This window comes from Protobothrops mucrosquamatus, unplaced genomic scaffold (genome assembly GCF_001527695.2).
Source record: "Protobothrops mucrosquamatus isolate PMUCROS unplaced genomic scaffold, P.Mucros_1.0 scaffold377, whole genome shotgun sequence".
Classification (NCBI taxonomy): Eukaryota; Metazoa; Chordata; class Lepidosauria; order Squamata; family Viperidae; genus Protobothrops; species Protobothrops mucrosquamatus.
This window is the reverse complement of record NW_015386709.1, coordinates 115,743-123,038: the sequence shown is the minus strand read 5'-3', so window position 1 is coordinate 123,038 and position 7,296 is coordinate 115,743.

The window sequence follows — 7,296 nt, the reverse complement described above, 5'->3', positions numbered from 1 at the left end:
TGTTTGTTTGTTTGTTTGTCCTACCTTTATTATTTTTTCAAATGACACAAGGTAGCAAACATATCCAACATACCTTCCTCCTCCTATTTTTCCCACAAAAAACAACTCTGTGAGGTGGGTTAGGCTGAGAGTGACTGGCCCAAGATCATCCAACTGGATTTTATGGCTAAGGCAAATCTAGAACTCAGGTCTCCGGCTTTCTAGCCTGGTGCCTTAACCACTAGACCAAACTGGCTCTCATCTATTAGTATATAGTATAACTTAGGTGTTCAAGATATACTCCTGAGCAGCTCTGGTTACACTATGAACGTCATGTTTCCATACAATCATCTGAAGGCTGTCTCAACTCATGTCAGGTTGATTTATCAAAACTGTACAGCTATATTCACCCACTATTCTCCACCAAGCTGGAGATCAGTGTTGACAAATGGCTGGTATCTTAAATAGCTTTGCATTTTCATTTACCCACAAGTATGGGGAGAATAGTATGAGATTTTGGTTTTGGAATGTACTGTAATGTATTTACAGTCTAAGGACTACAATTATTGGGGCCTAGCGAAAGTTTGATTTCACAGAAAGACATAATCAGAACAGAACGACATCATGAAAAAAAGCTGCATGAACAAGACAATTACAGAAAATCATATACTGGTGGCACAGTGGTTAGAATGCAGTAATGCACGCTTCTTCTGCTGACTGCCAACTGCCAGCAGTTCGGCAGTTCAAGTCTCACTGGCTCAAGGTTGACTCAGTCTTCCATCCTTCTGAGGTTGGTAAAATGGGGACCCAGATTGTTGGGGGCAAACTGCTTAGAAAGGGCTGTAAAGCACTGTGAAGCGGTACATAAGTCTAAGTGCTATTGCTATTGCTAGCTACCTTTATATAAGAATTAAAACAGTGGTCATTTTAATACATGTAAGTTATAGAAACACATTGCCTCCACTTTAATTTTTTTTACATTGTAAATTCTCCTCATCAGTCCAATTACAGTATGTGTCATAATGGTAATATAGTAAACATATACACAATGAAACTATTTCATGCATGAAAGATTTTGATAGCAGTATTTTCCAAAATGTAATTGGTGGCCAGTAAATAAACTACAATGTACTCTGCAATCAAACATATCTTGAAACTATATAGAAATAGTAAAAGAAGACTTACAGTTTGCGAGCTCCGTCTTCAGCGTCTGATTTCATCCCACTGGGGGACCCTGGAAAGGGTCAAATGTCACCCCATAGGGGTGATGAGCAAGGAGGGGACTCCCGCTTGATTGTGGGAGGGTGTCAGCCCTTCCGCTTGATCCGGGGAAGCTCTCCAAACCGGCAAGGGAAAGACCAGCCATAGCAATATGGCTCATCATTAAGCTGCTGACAGCCGAAGTCAAAATTACTACCAAGCATCTTTAAAGCAACGCAGATGAAACTGATCTTCTCTTTAAGACTTTAAATATCTTTCCTGCAAAAGCTGCCCAAAGTATTTTCCTCCTATGAGGAGAGAGGGAAGGGAATTCCTACCCCACCCTCTAAGAACAGCGGCGACTGATGACCTAGGGGAAATAGAGCAATTATAAGAACAACTTTAATCTAATTGGATGCATATACTTTTGAAACTTGGTGACTAAAAGTTTTCCTATTCTTACTGGAGATGCTTTTTATCTAAAAAGAAAAGAAATAAACCTTGAAAAACTATTATAAAAACTCGGGACTTAAAAAGTTTTAAATGGCATCGGTGACATCTTGTGGTGAAATATGGTATTACGACTTGTTATTGACTAAAAGAGACTTGGCTTGAAGCCCAGAATCTAGAAAAAACTCTCTTGACCTTGACAGATACCAGCTGTGAAAAACTCAGCTGTAAAGAAGGAACTGCAGGGTGGCATGTCTGGTCTGTTTGAACTATAAAGATAAATCCTTACTGACTTTCAGAGTTGTATGTGGGAAATTGTTTTCCTATTTCTTGACATGAGAAATATCTGTTATTACACAATAGAATACTTTGGGCTATAAATTCTGACTTGGCAAACAATTTCCACTATAAAGACTACCTACAGCATGTGAAATAGATGTCCCATACCTGGCCGCTTGTCTTAAGGCAGCGATAAAATCCACAGCAGATTAGCCCGGCCTCTGGTCTCTCTGCTTGAATGCATGCTTCCAAGCAATGACAGACAATTTAGGCTGGAAATGTTCCTTCAACATCTTCTTCAAGTCAGCATACGATACTGACTCCAGAAGTGCAGGGGCCACCAGATTTTCCGCAATGTCAAAGGCTTCCTGTCCACAGGCACACAGAAGAGTTGCCGCCTTCAGGCCGTCTTCCCTGATTTGATTTACTCTAAAGTAGTTCTCCACCCTTGCTACATATGAATTCCATCTCTCTGGGTGGGAGACATCAAAGTCTGTCAAGCGGCCAATTTTCGACATCGTAAACTTTTACGGCCTTCGCTAATTGCCTCCTCTGCAAGCTAGTATTTTGGGGAAAGGGTCCTTTTGCCGAGCTCACCTCCAGCGATGCTGTACTGGCAGGCTGAGTCGCGAATGCAGGACGCTGTCTTTCGTCTTCAACTTTCTCGGTGAGTCCTATTTGTTCCTTTTGCTTGCAGGGATCCCACCTTCATCACCACTTTCGTGTATTCCGTTCGTTGGCAATTGACGAAGACACATGGTGAACAAACCTTTATTAATCTTCTCCTACAACCAAGCAAGCAGTAAAAGGTACGCAGGCCTTTTATAGGGCCCAAAACTCAGACAGTTTTAACCAATAGGAACTGGCAGTTTTCGCGCCTTGCACATGAGCGCAAGGCTGGCGCCGACCAGTCTGGTCCCGGGCAGCTTTTGGTTTTCCCGGGACCGTTTGCAACATTTCTGAGCCTGCTCACTACTCCAACAGGCTCAGGACACAACACATACTATACAATCATGTATCAAAAGGTTCTGCTCCTGCATTGAATCACTCTGAACACATAACTGCACTCAGGAGGAGGATGACATTTGAATGATGTTAATGGAGGGATAGAAAATTTACCCCAAGCACTCAAAGAAGATCAATTGGATTGCACATGTTTGCATTTTTGGAGGAAAAAAAATTATCTATAAAGGGCCATTTGCAGCTTTTGTAATAGTCAAGAAAAAATAATCTTGGACTGAAGCTGAAAAACCTTGTATAAATGCTAGCTTATAAAGTATCTCTGGTAAATGATTCCATTGGAAATGTTTGCTCATTTCCCTCTGTTTTGCCAAATATTGGTTTAGAACATGGTAGATTTATACCAGTTCAGAAAGAATGAGCTGTATTTCTTAAAAGAGTCAAGTCGTCCACACCCATTTACCTCTTTCATTTGCAAGTACACAACAGAGCTTCAGTGATAAATTTTAAAAGAACTTAAATAAATGTTTAGCAAATCTACATCTGGCCAAGTTTATTTTTAGAATTTAACTGGACTAATTGGAGTAGTTGGGGATAGGGATGGAAATGTGAAGGAGATATTCCTAGAAAATATTCTAAAGGAATGCTGTTGAGAGAAAAGATTTTCCATTACATATTTTAATTTCAGTTAAAGAGACCAGAGTGGAAAGGAACACTGGTACAAAAATATGAGAATGCCTTTTCCTGGCCTTTCTAGCATAGATTTTAAAATCTTCAGGATAAAAGTACTTTTCTTAAGAATAATTTTATTCTACAGAAATAGTTTTATGTCAGACAAAACTAAGTCCAACAATTGAAGTCAGAAATTGTACTTACAATCTGGCCAAAAGGCCACTTTGTAAGGAGCTCATTCTACTTGCATATATAAAGGATCATTTCAAATTAGGACAATACATTGGAGGAAAATGTTAACCATATATAGGTCCATTAAGTAATTAACCATGTATCAAGGCATTAATGTCAGTATATTGCCAAATATCTAATCCAATTATTTAATGTCATGATAACATGATGCATAGTTTTGTGTCATATATTTGTGTAAGTTTACATGTCTGAAAGGTACAGTTTGTGGGATCCTTTAAAATAGGCCTAAAGGTTCAGAAGATCTTCAGGAAAGCAATGTGTAAAAAAAAATAGCAGAAAGAATATTATTAAGAAAGTATCAGATGGTTCTCAAAGCATGTGAAATGGTTGAAGTAATGGTGCTTTGAGAGAAACATATCAGGTACATGAAAACTGGCCTGGTGGAATTGGGCAAGCTTCCATTACTCGTGAAACGTATGAGAACATTTATCCTTGGGAACTATCAGAGAGACTGAGTTGTTCTAGATTGACCTCCAGTTTTTCTAAAATATGAAACTAGCTAATTCATGACAGTGGCTGCCTCAACACTGACGGGGTCAACAGATTCCCCTCCCCCCACCCCATGTTTCTGTGCTTTCTTCATAAGTATAAAGCATTTTATAACAATGATAGTTATTTCATAGCCAAACTATTTCAGAATGTTCAGTAGCTGATTTAAGATTCTTTCCCCCAGGGATGGGAATGAAGTGAAGGCAATATTTTGTGGCCAAAGGGGAAGATTAGGAATGTTAGGATATGATGGGGCTATTGCAAGCTACCAGTGAGATCTGGGCTAGAGTTCTGTTCAGACACCAAAGCCTCTTTAAACTAACACAAAGATTAAAAAGACTTTGCCTTTAGCCAAAGCACATGTGCTGTAATTAATTTCACCGTTATAGCAAAGGAAGCCAATAGTAAGGTATAATCCTTCCCCTATTTCCTGTTTTCTTTCAGAGACTCAGAATCATTTGGTATTGTTATTATATACTATATAGTCACTGTTTTAGATCACGTGTGAAAAATCTTTGTCTCTTTTCTCTCTTTTTTCTTTTTCATCCAGCTCCTGATCATCAACTACCCCTTTGTCAGGTTTCTATTCTCCACTATTCCACTCTGAATTTTCTTCCAACCCAGAATTCTTCCTTTAGATTTATCTTTCTACCCTTCCTCAAATTTAACCAAACATACACTTTTGATTATGTTTTAGAAAGCTTTTTGTGATATATCAATGATGAGGACCCAAGAGGCAATAGCAAATAATCATGAAGAAATGAAAGTACATCATACAGAAATCAAGAATGACATTGGAGAAATGAGAGATGAAATTAAAAACATGAATGATAAGATAGGCAATATACAACAAACAATGATGGAAAATGAACAAAGAATTCAAAAAGTTGAAACAAAAATGGAGCAAGTTGATAANAAGATTCCAAAACATTGTAGAGGAAAAGGAAGAAGATTTGGGAGAGAAGATGGCGGAGGTGTTGACGGAGATATTAGGAAAGGACAAACAGGAAATAAGGAGAGACATAGACGAAACATATAGAGTATATACAAACTATGCACGAAGGCATAGATTAGCAAGAGAGGTACATATAAGATTCACTAGAAGATCAATAAGGCACTTTTGATTATGTTTTAGAAAGCTTTTTGTGATATATCAGAATGGAAGAGAAAACCAAACTCAGACTCTTTTGCTGATCTATTAATTCCAAGGAACCTGATTATTCATGAATTAGATAGAACACAAAAACTACTCTAAAGCAGGGCTTTTTAACCTTTTCACCGATTGTACCACTTTTAGAATATGGCAATATTCAAGTACCACCAGTCGCCTAGCAAGATGTCAAAAACTTGATGACCAAAAAAAAAAACCCCAGAAAAAAGTGATAAAGTACAGGTAGTCCTCACCCCCCTCTCTTCTCTCACCCCCTTTTATATCCTCACCCCCTTTTATATCCTCTCTTCTCTCACCCTTTAATATCTCTTCCCTCACCCCCTTTAATATCCTCTCTTCTCTCCCCTTCAGCAGGACCCAGGCAATGCCTCGCCACACAGCTCCAGCTGAATCTCTGCCTGAAGACTGCATGAGGCCGCCTGCCACCCCCAATTAGCTGGAGCTGCACGCGCTGATCCTGGGCTCTCCACAGGACCCAGGCAGGCAATGCCTCTCGCAGCTCCAGCTGAATCTCTGCCTGAAGAATGTGTGAGGCCGCCTGCCACCCCCAATCAGCTGAAGCTGCACACACTGATCCTGGGCTCTCCACAGGACCCAGGCAGGCAATGCTTCTCGCAGCTCTAGCTGAATCTCTGCCTGAAGACTGCGTGAGGCCGCCTGCCATCCCCAATCAGTTGGAGCTGCGTGCGCTGATTCTGGGCTCCCAGCAGGACCCAGGCAATGCGTTGTGCAGCTCCAGCTGAATCTCCACCCGAAGACTGTGTGAGGCTGCCTGCCACTCCCAAGGCTGCCTCCAATCAGCTGGAGCTGCACGCTTTGATCCTGGGCTCTCAGCAGGACCCAGGCAACGTGCAGTTCCAGCTGACTTTCCCACAAGCCTGTGCAGCACTGCTGCCGCTTCACCTCATCCATTTTTACATTTTTTACATTTTTTTTACATTGCTGTTCAACCCGTCGTACGCATACCACCTGCCAGGTGCCAACGTACCACTAGTGGTACTGGTACCACCGGTTGAAAAGCCCTGCTCTAGGATAAGTTGATCACAGTCATTAGTTTAAAACCACCCCATTTCTGGCTGGATCATTATTACCAAAATGAAAAAAAATATTGATAACTTCATAATCCAGGGAAAATATAATTATTTTGCAAGTACAGTAGCTCTAACGTTTGTGCTGCGTATGTTACTGATAAATCAGAACATAAAGAGCCAAATGCTATTCAAGAATCCATTTCCTTAAAAGTAAATAAAGGGGCTTAATGAGGAGAAATGTAAAGCTTTCTCTGCTCTCCATTTTGATCTCCCCCAGATGCAGGCAGAACTTACTTTGGGGCAAGAGTGTACATATATTGTATGGTTATCTTTTTATTTTTATCAAGAACAAAAAAGTGCTCAAGAAGAACTAGGATAATTAGATTCTGGGAAATGAGGGGGAAATATTACCAGGAAAAAAATTAGCCCTAGCTCTCTACAAATGTAGGCATTATCAAAATATGCACTGGATATCAACAGTTATTTAGAAGTTCTTAGCTGCTTTCAGTGAAAATCATCCTTAAATAAGTTGCCACATTCACAGTCACCAAAATTCAACTGGAGAGCTTTTTCAGGATGACTTAAGTATGAGTAAGGTGATAGTAATCTTGAAACTTCCCCCTCTTGAGCTATATATCAGGTAGTTCAGGGACATGTAGGTGAGTGAGTCACACAGGTGGAGTTTGCAGCACAGTCTCTAGACTATGGTAGTATCTGCCACAAATGTCTTTTTAGCTAGAGATGTTCTAAAAACATCTTGTTGACATGCCATGCCCCTACCACACTACCATGGGTGAAGTAATACTGTTCAGA